This window comes from Bos javanicus, chromosome 16, assembly GCF_032452875.1.
Source record: "Bos javanicus breed banteng chromosome 16, ARS-OSU_banteng_1.0, whole genome shotgun sequence".
Taxonomy (NCBI): Eukaryota; Metazoa; Chordata; class Mammalia; order Artiodactyla; family Bovidae; genus Bos; species Bos javanicus.
Window position 1 is genome coordinate 60,422,705 of NC_083883.1, and position 14,431 is coordinate 60,437,135.

At 37.6% G+C, this 14,431-nt stretch overlaps 1 protein-coding gene across 7 annotated transcripts in view; it reads left to right on the forward strand.

Moving 5' to 3' along the window:
• RASAL2 (RAS protein activator like 2) overlaps positions 1-14,431 on the forward strand; it is a 399,967-nt gene that overhangs the window by 189,882 nt on the left and 195,654 nt on the right. The window lies entirely within an intron of this gene.

Sequence of the window (14,431 nt, forward strand, 5' to 3'; positions counted from 1 at the left end):
ATAATATATATTCTCTTCCAGATTCTTTTACTATATAGGTTATTAGGAAATATTGAGCATAGTTCCCTGTGCTAAGCAGTAGGTCCTTGCTGTTTATCTCATTTCTGTATAGGCATGTGTATATGTTACTCCCAGTTTCCCAATTTATCCTGTCCCCCACCCCCATCTTTCTCCTTTGGTAGCCATAAGTTTGCTTTCTGTGTTTATGGGGTCTCTGATTCTTCAATCAATTTTATCTAGTTCTTATTTTAGACCATCGCTTCTCCCCATTGAGAGGTACCTAGTGCTGGCCTATCCCTGAACTTTTTGAGGATTCTCTGCTATAAATTGGGTAGTTTCTTACCTTTTCTCAGCCTTATCTCAGGATTCAGTTTTCTCAGGCCTGATTAAGGCAGTTACCATTTGAATATATTCTTTATAGCTTCTAAAATTTCACTTATTTCTTCTCTGTTTTCTCTATCATTGTGGATTATTGTTGCTGTCTCTACATATAAATATGAATTTATCTTTACTGTAGTTTTGTGGGGTTTTGAGAAGGACTGAAATTGTATGTGTTCAATCTGCCATTTTATCCCAGTAGCTTCTATATATTTCTTGAAATGAAATTTGCATAAGGCCCTTGTGGACCTTTTGAAGAAACTCCAGGTTCTTCTCTTGACCAAAGTTAGAAGTTTTGGACTTAGACAGGCAAATCAAGCTTTTGACTGATTTTTTTTTTTTTTTTTTTACTGGTTGTAACCTAAACTAAATCTATCAGCTTCTCCCTCAAACCTTATCTTTCAGAATTCTTCATCTAAGTAAATGAAATCCCCGTTCACCTCTTCACACAAATGTGAGTCAGTGGTGTCACTTACCTATTACAACCTTCCAGGGGCTTCCTTTCCTTCCTCGGATCAAGATCAACATCCTTAACTTGGTGTATAGGTCTCTGAGTGATCTTGAAGTGAAGTGAAGTTAAAGTCGCTCAGTCACGTCTGACTCTTTGTGACCCTATGGACTGTGCCGTCCATCGAATTTTCCAGGCCGGAATACTGGAGTGGGTAGTTGTTCCCTTCTCCAGGGGATTTTCCCAACCCAGGAATCGAACCCAGGTCTCCCAGATTGAAGGAGGATTCTTTACCAGCTGAGCCACAAGGGAAGCCTAAGAGTACTGGAGTGGGTAGCAGCTTGTCCCTTCTCCAGTGGCTCTTCCTGACTCAGGAATTGAACCAGGGTCTCCTGCATTGCAGATAGATTCTTTACCAGCTGAGCTGCTATTTCAGCAACCCCCTAATTCTGTACTTACCTCCTTGCTTCCCATGCATCTGCCTTAGGGTCCTCTTTTTCAGATTGTTGAAGGAGCAGGGCCACTTTATTCCTCAAGGGTTTTGGGACCTATGATTTCATTTGCCTGAAATGCTAATACTTAGACTCCTTTCCATACTGACATACCACTAACCATGCTCTCAGCTGCTGTAATGCCCCAGACTAAGTCCATAGCTCTCATTCTGTACTCTCACAGCGCCCTATACTGCTTTTTGAAGTAGTGTTTATCATAATTGTTAACCACATGCTGATTGTACAGTGTTTGTCCCCTCAACTAAATTGAAATACCCTGAGTTCAGTGGCTTGGTCTGTCCTGTGCACTGTGAGATCTGTAGTGTAGAGTGTAGTGCTTTGCACACAGTACATAAATGCTCACTGAATTACAACCAAAGCCAAATGAAACAAAGACAGGAGAAGCTTTATGACGTGCTAGAAAAAAATCCTAGTTTGTAAGTCAGACTAAATTCTGAGACAACTGTGCTAAATGTGTCTCTTTGAATAAGTAATTTTATATCTCTGAGCCTCATTTTATTAATCTATGAATTTAAGAGGTATTTTTACTGACCTTTAAGATATCTTTCAACTCTGATTTGTTTCCCAAAGGATATCCCTCTTCCTCTTCTATGCATTTCTTATCCTGTTGACCTTTATTTTTTTAATTTCTTCTCCCACTTGATTTTCATCATTATTTGCTTCCCTATATTCATTTTTTCCTCTTTACTATCTATAATGTGAATGTATCCCTCGATATCTTGAACTCTCACCATTTGAATATTTGCTGCAATCTCTTGGAAATTTTTAACCTAAAATTGACTATTCACATTGAAATATCATTGAAAGAAACTTATGTGTGTGTTCTGGCCAAAAACATTAAGTTGCACATTAATCTGAGTGAGGGAATATGGAGTAAACTATTGTCTTTGAATCAGTTGTTTTCACAACAGGATTGTGTTTCATGATGATGTTATTTAAGGGTTTCCTTTTATCTAAAATTCTTTAAGATAATGGAAAAGCCTGTGAAAAGTAGGTGAGCCTAGAAAAGCTCTTATGTTGGGAGAAAAGATGGAAATGATAAAGGCTGAGAGGCACAAAACAAGAAGTTAAAAAATATAAATTTGACTGTACACATGTTCTGATGTACTATATAGTTATTTTTACCTATTTGCAAGAAAAAGTAAAATGAAAATGATATTAGTTTTTGTAATCTCATAGTTAATATTTGCATTCAGATAATTGTTTTTTCTTTTTACTTTTGCAAACAAATAATTGTTTTTTTACCCTAGAGAGCACATTTGCAGTAAAAAAAGAAAGTGTAACTTTTATCCAATACCGAATATATGCAGAAACATATTCACTAATAGCTTAATTAAATATTAAGTGATTTTGTATGTTTATTTTTAATTTAGAAATTAGAATGTTTTTAGAAATTTTTTGTGGGTTGCATGTGCAGGTTAAAGAATGCTTAATATCTGGGGAAATTAATTGGTATTTTTAGATGGGCTTGAATTGAATTATTCAGTTTCTACTTAGGATATAGTCTCCAGTATGTGAAAATTTGCCATCCAGCACACTTTGAGAAACAGATTAGATTTAGATAAGAGGAATGTGTGTTCTACTTCTGTTGATTGTATTGAAGAAAAAGTGCTAAACGCTTCATTCTACTGCTTATATTCTATTGTAGTTGTTGGCTACCTCTTACTCATTTGCGGTCATTGGTTTTTTGATGAAAAGAAAGGTTTTTTGCTTCTCACATAAGTCAGCAGAGTTGTGTCAGGACCTCGCTGACTGAATCAGGTTGTTGATTTAGCTGTGAGTAACTGATGGGATCCCTTAGCGAGACCTGTGATATCTCCTTGATAGTTTTCACTGTAAGCTCAGTGGTTTGTGGTCCAAACAGGTCACAATTCAGGAAAGATGCGTATTTAGATCCGTGTTCTACTCCATTTGATACTGTGGAGAGAGGTAGAGCTAGTAACATTTTTATAATGCTGCCAAAGTCTTGACAAGTTTTATTTTTTAATTCAGTCTGTCTTCTTCTGCTCCCCTAGAGAGTGAGATAATGACACAGTATTGGCTGTATGCTGCTGCTGCTGCTAAGTCACTTCAGTCCTGTCCAACTCTGTACGACCCCATAGACGGCAGCCCACTAGGCTCCCCCGTCCCTGGGATGCTCCAGGCTGTATAACCAGTTGTGAAAAACCCAGAAACTGATCTCTCAATAGTGGTAAACTATTTACTCTTTTTGTTTCCTTTGTCCTGTAAGAATCACATTCTTTTAAAGGCTCTAATTCTTTCCCCACAGCAGCTGCCCCTAAAGGAAAGCGATGAGATTCAATTCAAAAACAGGCAGGCATGGGGATAGATTAATATAGGAAGAGGTACAAAATATAGCAAGAAGGATGAGTAGTACATAGTGTTTGAGATTAATTCTTAGTCTAGTTCATTTTTCTACCAGTAACAGGAACATGAGGTATAAAAAAGATCTTGAATTTTAATCATTTCTACAACAACATGGTTATGTTTTAAGAGCCAGGCTACTGTTTTCTTACACTTCTCTTAAATTTGCACATTGCTTGACTGTTTAAGAAGAGTTGAATATAGACCTTTTTTTTTTTTTCCTTCTAAGGATGAGTATACAAATGAATTATTTTGAGTATTTTCTGAAAACCATGGATGTGAGTGGTCTATTGGGATTGAAGAACAAGCCGTGATTGACAATCATTTGTCACCTTATCGTGGCATCATTTATAACATTCCATTCGGTTACCCAGGCCGTACAGTTCATGTTCCTTTAGCAGTGCTTGGTCCAGTATGGCAGTTGTGGGACTTCGTTCTTCTAATGCATATGTAAAAAGTGAAGGAAAATGAAACGATCTGCTCTGCCTACTGCTTCATGGCGTGTGTGATCAGGTACAATGCAAACTGTGTACTAATAATGTGGAAGGGAGAAGCAAGGTGGACCCATCATAGGAAGTGTTTCCCAAACTAAAATTAGTTCTTCTACAAAGAAAAGTGTTGCCTTGATCAAGAAAGTTGTCAGTCATGCCTTCAGGGAACTTATTATCAAATAACTGTGATGGAGCAGAGTTAGACTCACCCCCTGCTTAGGCCCTGATGCTGCTGAGACTGAGGAGACAGCAAAGAGCCTGTTCGCAAACTGTGTTGTTGTTTCGTCACTCAGCTGAGTCTGACTCTCTTGTGACCCCATGGACTGTAGCCCACCAGGCTTCTCTGTCTGTGGGATTTCCCAGTCAAGAATACTGGAGTGGGTTGCCATTTCCTTCTCCGGGGGATCTTCCTCACTCAGGTATCGAATTCGGGTCTCCTGCATTCACTGCCGGATTCTTCACCACTCAGCCACCAGGGAAGCCCTTGAAACCCAAAGGAAATAATCCACCAGAATCCTTTATTATCTCTTACTTGTCCTCTCTTTTTAAAAAGGTGACAGTGAGCATAGGGGATTTCCTGACTAGACACGAGTGATCAAGTAGCATGAAAATTAAGCCTTCCTCATTGAGAAGGAAAATAAAATAGTTAGCTTAGGTTAAAAGGCAATGTAAATTCATTTCAACAAATAGTTATGACCTTATAGGGAAATTATGGTAAGACTTGTATTTTCATAAAGGTAAACATTTATGGCCTAATTTTTTATTTTAAACATATTTTATCCAAAGTGTGTTTATTATTCACTAAGGTGAGTGTGACCATACTTAAATCTACTGGGGCCATTGATCCATATGCACTGTAATGCAACTTGCCAGCTTAAAGATTCATAGGATGTCAGGACAAAGCAGAATTCACAGACAGTCATTTTAGTGTTTGGATGGTTATCAATCTAAGAACATTTTTGTTTGTTTCTTCTGGAAACAGGATATTTTCTGACATTTTGACAGAATATGGAGGGTGGAAAGGTAACAGGGGAATAAAATAAAATTAGGTTTCATTTTAATGGCTTGTTAGAGTTTGTGTTTCCTGTCCATCCTTTAAGAGTGAAGCAGAGTCACAAAGTGTATTGATGGCGGTAATGGATGGCAGCTTCACTAGGTCTCCAGCAGACAGCATTAACACATTTGTAAAATAATTTGGTCATTTAGCTCTAATATCTAGTGGGCGGCTACTGAGCAGCTGCTATGGTTAGTGGCATTATTAAAAATTATCTCCACATGACAGCTGTAACATTTTTTCTGTTGTAGCAGAAACTGCCTGTAGAAGATAGCCAAGCACACACCACATTTTTAAAAGTTTTATGGCAGGGCAAGGGTTTTATTATTTATCAGAAAAATAAAGAACTGCTTTTAAAAAATACAGCATGTTCAGTTCAGTTCAGTTGCTCAGTCATGTCCAACTCTTTGCAACCCCATGAACCCCAGCACACCAGTCCGCCCTGTCCATCACCAATTCCCAGAGTTTACCCAAACTCATGTCCATTGAGTCAGTGATGCCATCCAACCATCTTATCCTCTATCGTCCCCTTCTCCTCCCACCTACAATCTTTCCCAGAATCAGGGTCTTTTCAAAAGAGTCAGATCTTCGCATCAGGTGGCCAAAGTATTGGAGTTTCAGCTTCAGCATCAGTCCTTCCAATGAACACCCAAGCCTGATCTCCTTTAGGATGGACTGATTGGATCTCCTTGCAGTCCACGGGACTCTCAAGAGTCTTCTCCAACACCACAGTTCAAAAGCATCAATTCTTCGGCACTCAGCTTTCTTCACAGTCCAACTCTCACATCCATACATGACCACTGGAAAAGCCATAGCCTTGACCACTGCTGCTGCTGCTGCTAAGTCACTTCAGTCATGTCCGACTCTGTGCGACCCCACAGATAGCAGCCCACCAGGCTCCCCTGTCCCTGGGATTCTCCAGGCAAGAATACTAGAGTGGGTTGCCATTTCCTTCTCCAATGCATGAAAGTTAAAAGTGAAAGTGAAGTCGCCCAGTTGTGCCCGACTCTTCGTGACCCCATGGACTGCAGCCCATCAGGCTCCTCCATCCATGGGATTTTCCAGGCAAGAGTACTGGAGTGGGTGCCATTGCTTTCCCTAGACGGACCTTTGTTGACAAAGTAATGTCTCTGCTTTTTAACATGCTATCTAGGTTTATCATAACTTTCCTTCCAAGGAGTAGGCATCTCTTAATTTCATGGCTGCAATCACCATCTGCAGTGATTTTGGAGCCCAAAAAAATAAAGTCTGCCACTGTTGCCACTGTTTCGCCATCTATTTGCCATGAAGTGATGGGACCGGATACCATGATCTTAGTTTTCTAAATGTTGAGCTTTAAGCCAACTTTTTCACTCTCCACTTTCATCAAGAGGTTCTTTGGTTCTTCGCTTTCTGCCGTAAGGGTGATGTCATCTGCATATCTGAGGTTATTGATATTTCTCCCGGCAATCTTGATTCCAGCTTGTGCTTCCTCCAGCCCAGCGTTTCTCATGATGTATTCTGCATGTAAGTTAAATAAGCAGGGTGACAATATACAACCTTGACCTACTCCTTTTCCTGTTTGGAACCAGTCTGTTGTTCCATGTCCAGTTCTAACTGTTGCTTCCTGACCAGCATACAGGTTTCTTAAGAGGCAGGTCAAGTGGTCTGGTATTCCCATCTCTTTCAGAATTTTCCAGAGTTTATTGTGATCCACACAGTCAAAGACTTTGGCATAGTCAATAAAGCAGAAATAGATGTTTTTCTGGAACTCTCTCGCTTTTTCAGTGATCCAGCGGATGCTGGCAATTTGATCTCTGGTTCCTCTGCCTTTTCTAAAACCAGCTTGAACATCTGGAAGTTCACTGTTCATGTATTGCTGAAGCCTGGCTTGGAGAATTTTGAGCATTACTTTACTAGCGTGTGAGATGAGTGCAATTGTGTGCTAGTTTGAGCATTCTTTGGCATTGCCTTTCTTTGGGATTGGAATGAAAATTGACCTTTTCCAGCATGTTAGTTGACGTATTAATATAAATGATATTTAAACTTGAACTTCTAATAAAACTGTTCCGGACACTTTGGTGAAGAGAAAAATAACCCTTTGTCATTTTAGGGAAATTGACATGTTCTTAGCTAGTTTAAGCAAATAGCTCTGTTTTAAAGTTATTTAGATTTTTTTTGCTTCTGTAAGAAAGTGGTCACTCCAATTCTGAGACTTATAAAGTAATGCTTGTACTCTGACTTTGACTCTCACCAAATTCAGAAGCAAAACAAATGTGATAATTGAAAATTTGAATATTGGGAAAGATTTGTCTTTTCTAAGCCAGGTTGTCTCTGACATGGGAATAAACACATATGTGAGAATACTAATCTTACTACAGCAGTTCAGACCTGTGCAGTTTACAGCTGCTTGTTAGAAATGTGTTTTTCTTTTAATGTATTTTAATTGTCCTTCTTATAGGTAGATTTCCCAAAACGATGTGTTTTGTTTTTTTTTAATGGTTGGTACTAAGAATTAATGAAAAACTATTGAGAGTGAATGAAACATTAGAGTTGTTTTAACTGGAAGTTTCTCTTTATAGAATCCTCTGTAAAGTTTGTTTTGGATGGCCAAAACTTTAAATAGGTTTAAAGTTTTACAAGTTGCATTTAATTTAGAATATTAGAATTTTAGAAAACATTGTAGTTAGTAAATGGATATAAGTTAGAAACAACTCAGATGAACTTCTGAGGAGCTGTGATAGACAAAAATAAAATTTCTCAAGCAGTTTTTTATTTTACACTCTCCATATTTGGATTATAGACTTGTTCTTTTCCATTCTCCTCTATGCCTCTTTCTGTTTCCTATCAGATCCCTTCATGTACTTTCCTACTCTTAAGTCTTTCTGAGATGCTCCCAAAGTCTGGAAGAGACAAAATGCTTACTCTCTAAGAGGAAAATCATTTTGTGGATATTTATAGATAAGCCTAATGGAATTTCCAGCTCTATCATATCATTTTGGTTCCTCTTTTTCATCAGTTGATGCGATAGACTATTTTGCTTCCTTCTCTGGTATGAGGAAAAGTTACAAGGAAGGATTACACGTACAAGAGAAGTTTTTTTAGGTGTTGTTGTTTCTTTGTCAAGTAGTTACTAAATTTATATTAGCATTTGAAGAGGCCCAGAGTTTGACTTCTAGGTTTATAGGTAGACAAAATATAATGGTATTTTCAATGCTGTTTTGAAATGATGTGGATATAATGGATTGCAGTGAATCCTTCAAATTAAATTCAAGTTTAAAAGCTTCCCTTTTGGATTTTCTGTATGCCTTTTCTTGAAAAATCTTTGTCTTAAACTTTCCTGCTGAAACAAAAGCAGAATTACGGTTATATAACCTGTCTTATGAGTATTTATAAATCTGTATTTGTATTAATTGCTATTTATTCTCTCAGCTCTTTTGTGCTATACTTTCCCCACAAACAGCTAGAGAGTTACCAGCATTGTTGATTTCTGTTTCAAAATTTGACTCACATAGTTCCTTTCTTTCTTTTTCCACTGTCACCAGTCTATGACCCTAATCATCCCACACCCTGGCTATTACACTAATCTCTCACTCATTGTATAAGAACTCTGGTCTTTTCCCCACTTCATCTTACAAACTATTACCAAATTTTCTTAGAATCTTTCATTGCCTTCCTATTATGTAAGCGGTGGTTTTTAAAGTATGGTCTGTGGAACCCTAGAACCTGAGGGTGCCCTTGATCTTCGAGGTTAAGATTATTTTTGTTTATTTGTTTGTTTTTACTGTGTTGACATTTACTCTGATACAAAAGGAGTTATAAGCAAAACTGTTGATGCAGTTGCAGGAATCAAAGCTGTGGGACCACGCTCTGCCAGGAGTCATGCAGTCTTCTCTGCACACATTGTAGGGGGGAAAAAAGCCAGTTTTCCTTAAGGATATCCTTGAGAACTCAGTGAAAATCTTTAATTTTATTATATATTAAACCTTTGGAGTTTATGTCTTTTTAACATTCTGTATGATGAGAGGGAAAGTACACTTAAGTTGCATTCTGAAGTATGACACTTATCACTGGGGAAAGCATTAGTGGAAAGTGATCTGGGAGCTAGACTTATCATTTGTTTTTCATGAACACCACTTTTACTTGAAAGAACAACTGAAAGACATGACCTGCGCTTACCTGAAAATGCTATTAAAATATTTTTTCCCTTTTCCAACTGTTTATCTGTGTGTTTAGATTTTCACTTATACTTAAACCAAAACAACATAAAGCATAAGATTAAATATCACAACAAATATAAGAACCCAGATGTCTTCTGTATTCAGATTTGAAAGAGATTTGCAAAACTTCAAATATTGTCACTCCTCTCACTATTTTGTTTTGTTTTGGGAAATAGTTGCATTTCATCAAAAATGTGTTATTTATGCTAACCTGCAGTAGGTTTGTTCTTGTTGTTAAATGAATAAATATTTTAAAAATTTCTTAGTTTTAATTTCTCATGTGGTAAATATTGATAAATATAGCCCACATAAACAAACAAAAAAACTCTTTGAAGTCCTCAGTTTACAAAGTGTAAAGGAATCATGAGATCAAAGATTTTGGAAATTATTAGTCTACATGATAATATCCAGTCTCAAAGAAGTACTTTCCAATGGGGTTCATTGTGTAACTGCTGATTCTTGTTAATGTTTCTAAAATTATTCAACTTCTGTAATAAGGGTAATGTCCAGTATCATTGCTATCCTTACAGGAATTGGACAGCAGCAATCGAAAATTTCCTTCCAGTTTTGCTGTTAAGATTCTTATTTGTAATTCTAAAGTTGTTACCCTATTCAGTAGTGAATTTTAGATACTAAATGCAATTGAAAGTCAGAAATTAGAAGTATGTCAAGAGAGCCAGAGAAAAAGAGGGTGGGAGTGAGGGAAAGTGGGCGGGAGGGATTGATAGACTTGGTAAAGTGAAATTAGGCAACAATGTGAGTTTGTCCTGAGTTTAATACAGCCTCAGTAAACAGGCTTTACAAGTGTACTGTTAAACCTTCATTTAGCTATGGAAATGAGGACACAGTAGAATGAATAAATTAAATTCATAGGTTTTCAGAAATATCTTAGATTGTTACTTAAAATGCCCTTTAAACCTTAACCCAGAAATGCCAAAAAGAACAAACAATCCCACTTATTCTGACTTCTTGTTTTCTTCCTTTTAATGCAGTCTTATAAAGTGATCAAAATGTGGACCATAGATAGTAGGAAAAATGTGAAACTACAAAATTTATGACGTGGCTAATCAACCTCATAATTTAGACAGACAGAAAAACTAAAATGTGGAAGTACTGCTTTCTATTTCATTCTGCCTTTAACACTGGAGAGGAGTAGTTCAGGGTCCCCAGCATGCTTCATGAGACATTGTCTTGTTTCACAATAGCATGAAGGAACTGGGAGCAAAGCTCACATTGGAGAAGGGGAGGACTTTAAGGGGGACTGTAAGATGATTACTCAGGTTGACACAGGCAAGATAATTCAGGTTTTCTTAAATTCAGTGCTGGTGGCAGATTGATATTTTGTCAGGAACCCTGGGTTTCCTGCTATAAAAGTTTTCCATATTCTAGTTTTTACGGACAGAGCCTATCAACATTTTCTTGCTCAGTGTGGATCATAAGATTCAGATTAAATTGCAGGGGGCAGTTTAGGTCATCCATGGCCAACTTACATAAGAAGGTTAGTCATTTGAGTGAAAACTTGTCTAGGCCACAAAACCACCACATTTCTACATAAAGTAGGTGCATCCCTCTCTGTTTAAGTGATCTTGGTATTTGACTCTAAAAATAGGTCTGCATTGTGGTAAAAATGTAACCCATTTGTTTATCCAAATCGTGTGAAGAAAATCAGCTTTGACATGGCTTTTAAGTTTGGGCAAGAATCTTTTATCTGCCAAGAATTACTGAATTAATTCCTTTAAAGCTTTTTGTGATAATTTTAGGAAAATTTGAAGTATAAACAAAACTTTAAATGCTTGAAATGAAAGAGTTGAAGGTAGGAGAGACTTGGTGTGGAATGGAGAAGCTACCTGTGCAGCAGGTACTGGTGTGCGAAGTTCACAGGAGATAGAAGCAGAAAAACAAGGGGAAGAGGAAAGACAGTGAGCTTCTAAAAATTAGTAAGCATGTCAAGCCAAGCCCTGATAACATTATTGGTTCTTGAATCTTGAGTTATTTTGGAGGGTAGTTGATGAGCTCCCCAAACATGCCAAGCGACAAGTTTAGATAGACTTTTAGAGAGCAATGAAGTTAGCCAGAAGGAGCACTGATGACAATGTTGGACACATGTGGGGATGTAAGAAGAGAGGCATACATACACCTAATGCCCTGAATACTGACCTGTTTACTGTCTGCAGATCGTCACCTATAGGTATGCATATTTGAGTAATTATAGTGTAAAACATGGAGAAGGCAATGGCACCCCACTCCAGTACTCTTGCCTGGAAAATCCCATGGATGGAGGAGCCTGGTAGGCTGCAGTCCATGGGGTCGCTACGAGTCAGACACAACTGAGCGACTTCACTTTCACTTTTCATTTTCATGCATTGGAGAAGGAAATGGCAACCCACTCCAATGTTCTTGCCTGGAGAATCCCAGGGACGGGGGAGCCTGGTGGGCTGCCGTCTGTGGGGTCACACAGAGTCGGACACGACTGAAGCAACTTAGCAGCGTAAAATATATAGGAAATCATTTGAATTTCCTTGAAGTCGGTCAGTACCAGGAATACCTATCATCCTGGATAAAAAGACTAAAAGTCTATGGCAAGTAATAGTAATGAAGACTCTCAACTAATAGATAAAATGCACTTATTTATTATTGATATTTACAACTCTCCTGCACTCATGGGCATTTGTTTTTTAATTTCTTCAGTTTGAAGTGCTCCTCTAGTGTAATAACTAAATAGTAATAAGTAATGTATTTTAATGTTTAATGTTTCCTACACTGTATTTCTGAGAGGAATTAGTCCTTCGTGGCTAAAGAACTTTTGATATATCTTGAAACATCATAAAAGCCTTACTCAATGTATCTAATATGCACTTATAGTTAAGATATGTTTCAAGTTTTTCAATAGCCCAAATGAGCAAACACTTCATATTAAAAAAATTTTGAAGTGATTTTTTTGGATCTCACCCCTAAAGCAAAGGCAAAAACAAAAATAAACAAACAGGACTATATCAAAATGAAAAGCTTCTGCACAGCAAAGGAAACTGTCAATAAGATGAAATGGCAACCTACTGAACTGGAGAAAATATTTATAAATCATATATCTGATGAATTAATATCCAAAATATATTAAGAACTCATACAACTGAGTAAAAAACAAAAAATACCCACAGCAGTTTGACTGAAAAATGGGCAGAGGATCTGAATAGAAATTTTCCAAAGAAACATATAGATGGACAACACATATGTAATGTATTCAGCTTCCCTGATCATCAGAAAAATGCAAATCAAAATCAACAGTGAGATATCCGTCACACCAATGATAATGGGTATTTTCTAAAAGACAAGAAATAACAAATGATGACAAAGATGTAGAGAAAACAGAACCCTTCTGCCTTGTTGGTAGGAATGTAAACTGGTGCAGCCACTATGGAAAACAGATTAGAAGTTCCTAAAAAAATTAAAAATAGAACTACCATGCTGCTGCTGCTGCTGCTAAGTCGCTTCAGTCGTGTCTGACCCTGTGCGACCCCATAGACAGTAGCCCACCAGGCTCCCCCGTCCCTGGGATTCTCCATGCAAGAATACTGGAGTGGGTTGCCATTTCTGTCTCCAGTGCATGAGAGTGAAAAGTGAAAGTGAAGTTGCTCAGTCGTGTCCGACTCTTCGCAACCACGTGGACTGCAGCCTACGAGGCTCCTCTGTCCGTGGAATTTCCTAGACGAGTACTGGAGTGGGTTGCCATTTCCTTTTCCATACAGCCCAACAATTTTGCTTTTGGATATTTATCCAAAGAACATGGAAACACTAATTGGAAAAGCTATATGCATCCTTGTGTTCATTGTGTCATTGTTTACAATAGTCATGAAATGGAAACAACCCAAGTGCCCATTGGTGGATCAACAGCATACTACTCTGCCATTGAAAAAGAAATGAAATCTTATCATTTATGACAACATAGACCTTGAAGGTATTATGCTAAATGTAATAAGTCAGAGAAAAACAAATGCTGTGTGATGTCACTTATATGTGGAATCTAAAATCTAAAATAAAGAAAACAAAACTCACAAGTACAGAGAACAGCATGATGATCTGCAAGAGGATGGTGGGTGAGATGGGTGAAGGGGGTCAAGGGATACAAACTTCCACTTATAATAAGCCATGTGAATGTCATCTGCAGCATGGCGATTACAGTGTTGTAGTGGATACTTGAAAGTTGCCAGGAGAGTAAATCAAAAAGTTCTCATCAAAAGAAAAAAGATTTTCTAACTTGTTACGGTGACAGATGGTAATTAGACTTGTTAAGATCATCGTTCTGCAGTGTATACAAGTATTGACTCATTATGTTATACACTAATATAGTGTTACATGTCAGTCATATCTCAATAAAAGAAAAAAACAGTAACATGGGAGATGAGACTTCTAGAATAGTTGAAACATTTAACTTTGGTATTATATTGTATGCCTCCACCTTTAAGAGCCCTGAGGGTAATATGTTTAGATCGTCTGTTTTTAAGATCTTACTGGCCTCTAGTGGTAATATGATGCTATAGTTTAACCAGTTCTAAAATCTTTACAACTGACCAAAAATAAAGCCATTTTGAAGATGCAGGCTGCCAATAACTTCACTCTTTCAATTCAAGCTCAGCAGTACTCTTGAGTGTACATGCAGCAAGCAGCATCTTCTTCCGAAAGATAGCTATCCTTTATTCTTGTCTCTGAGTCACCCCCACCTCTTTCTTTTGAATGATAACTGGTTTTGCCCTGAGGTGATCTCCCATTATTTTAGTGCATGTACACTGGTGATTACCGTGTCAAATTTGTACTAACAATTCTTCCCAAAGTGTTTCAGCCCTCTTTTTTTGCAGACTATAGGGCAAAATCTTCCCTCTGTCAAAAAACTGTTTATATTTTCTTCAGAGGAATTTTAAGTTTTCGGCTTAACCATTTAGGTTTATGTTTAGACCACCTTCCTTGATTTTGAAGCACCTTCCATTTGAAAT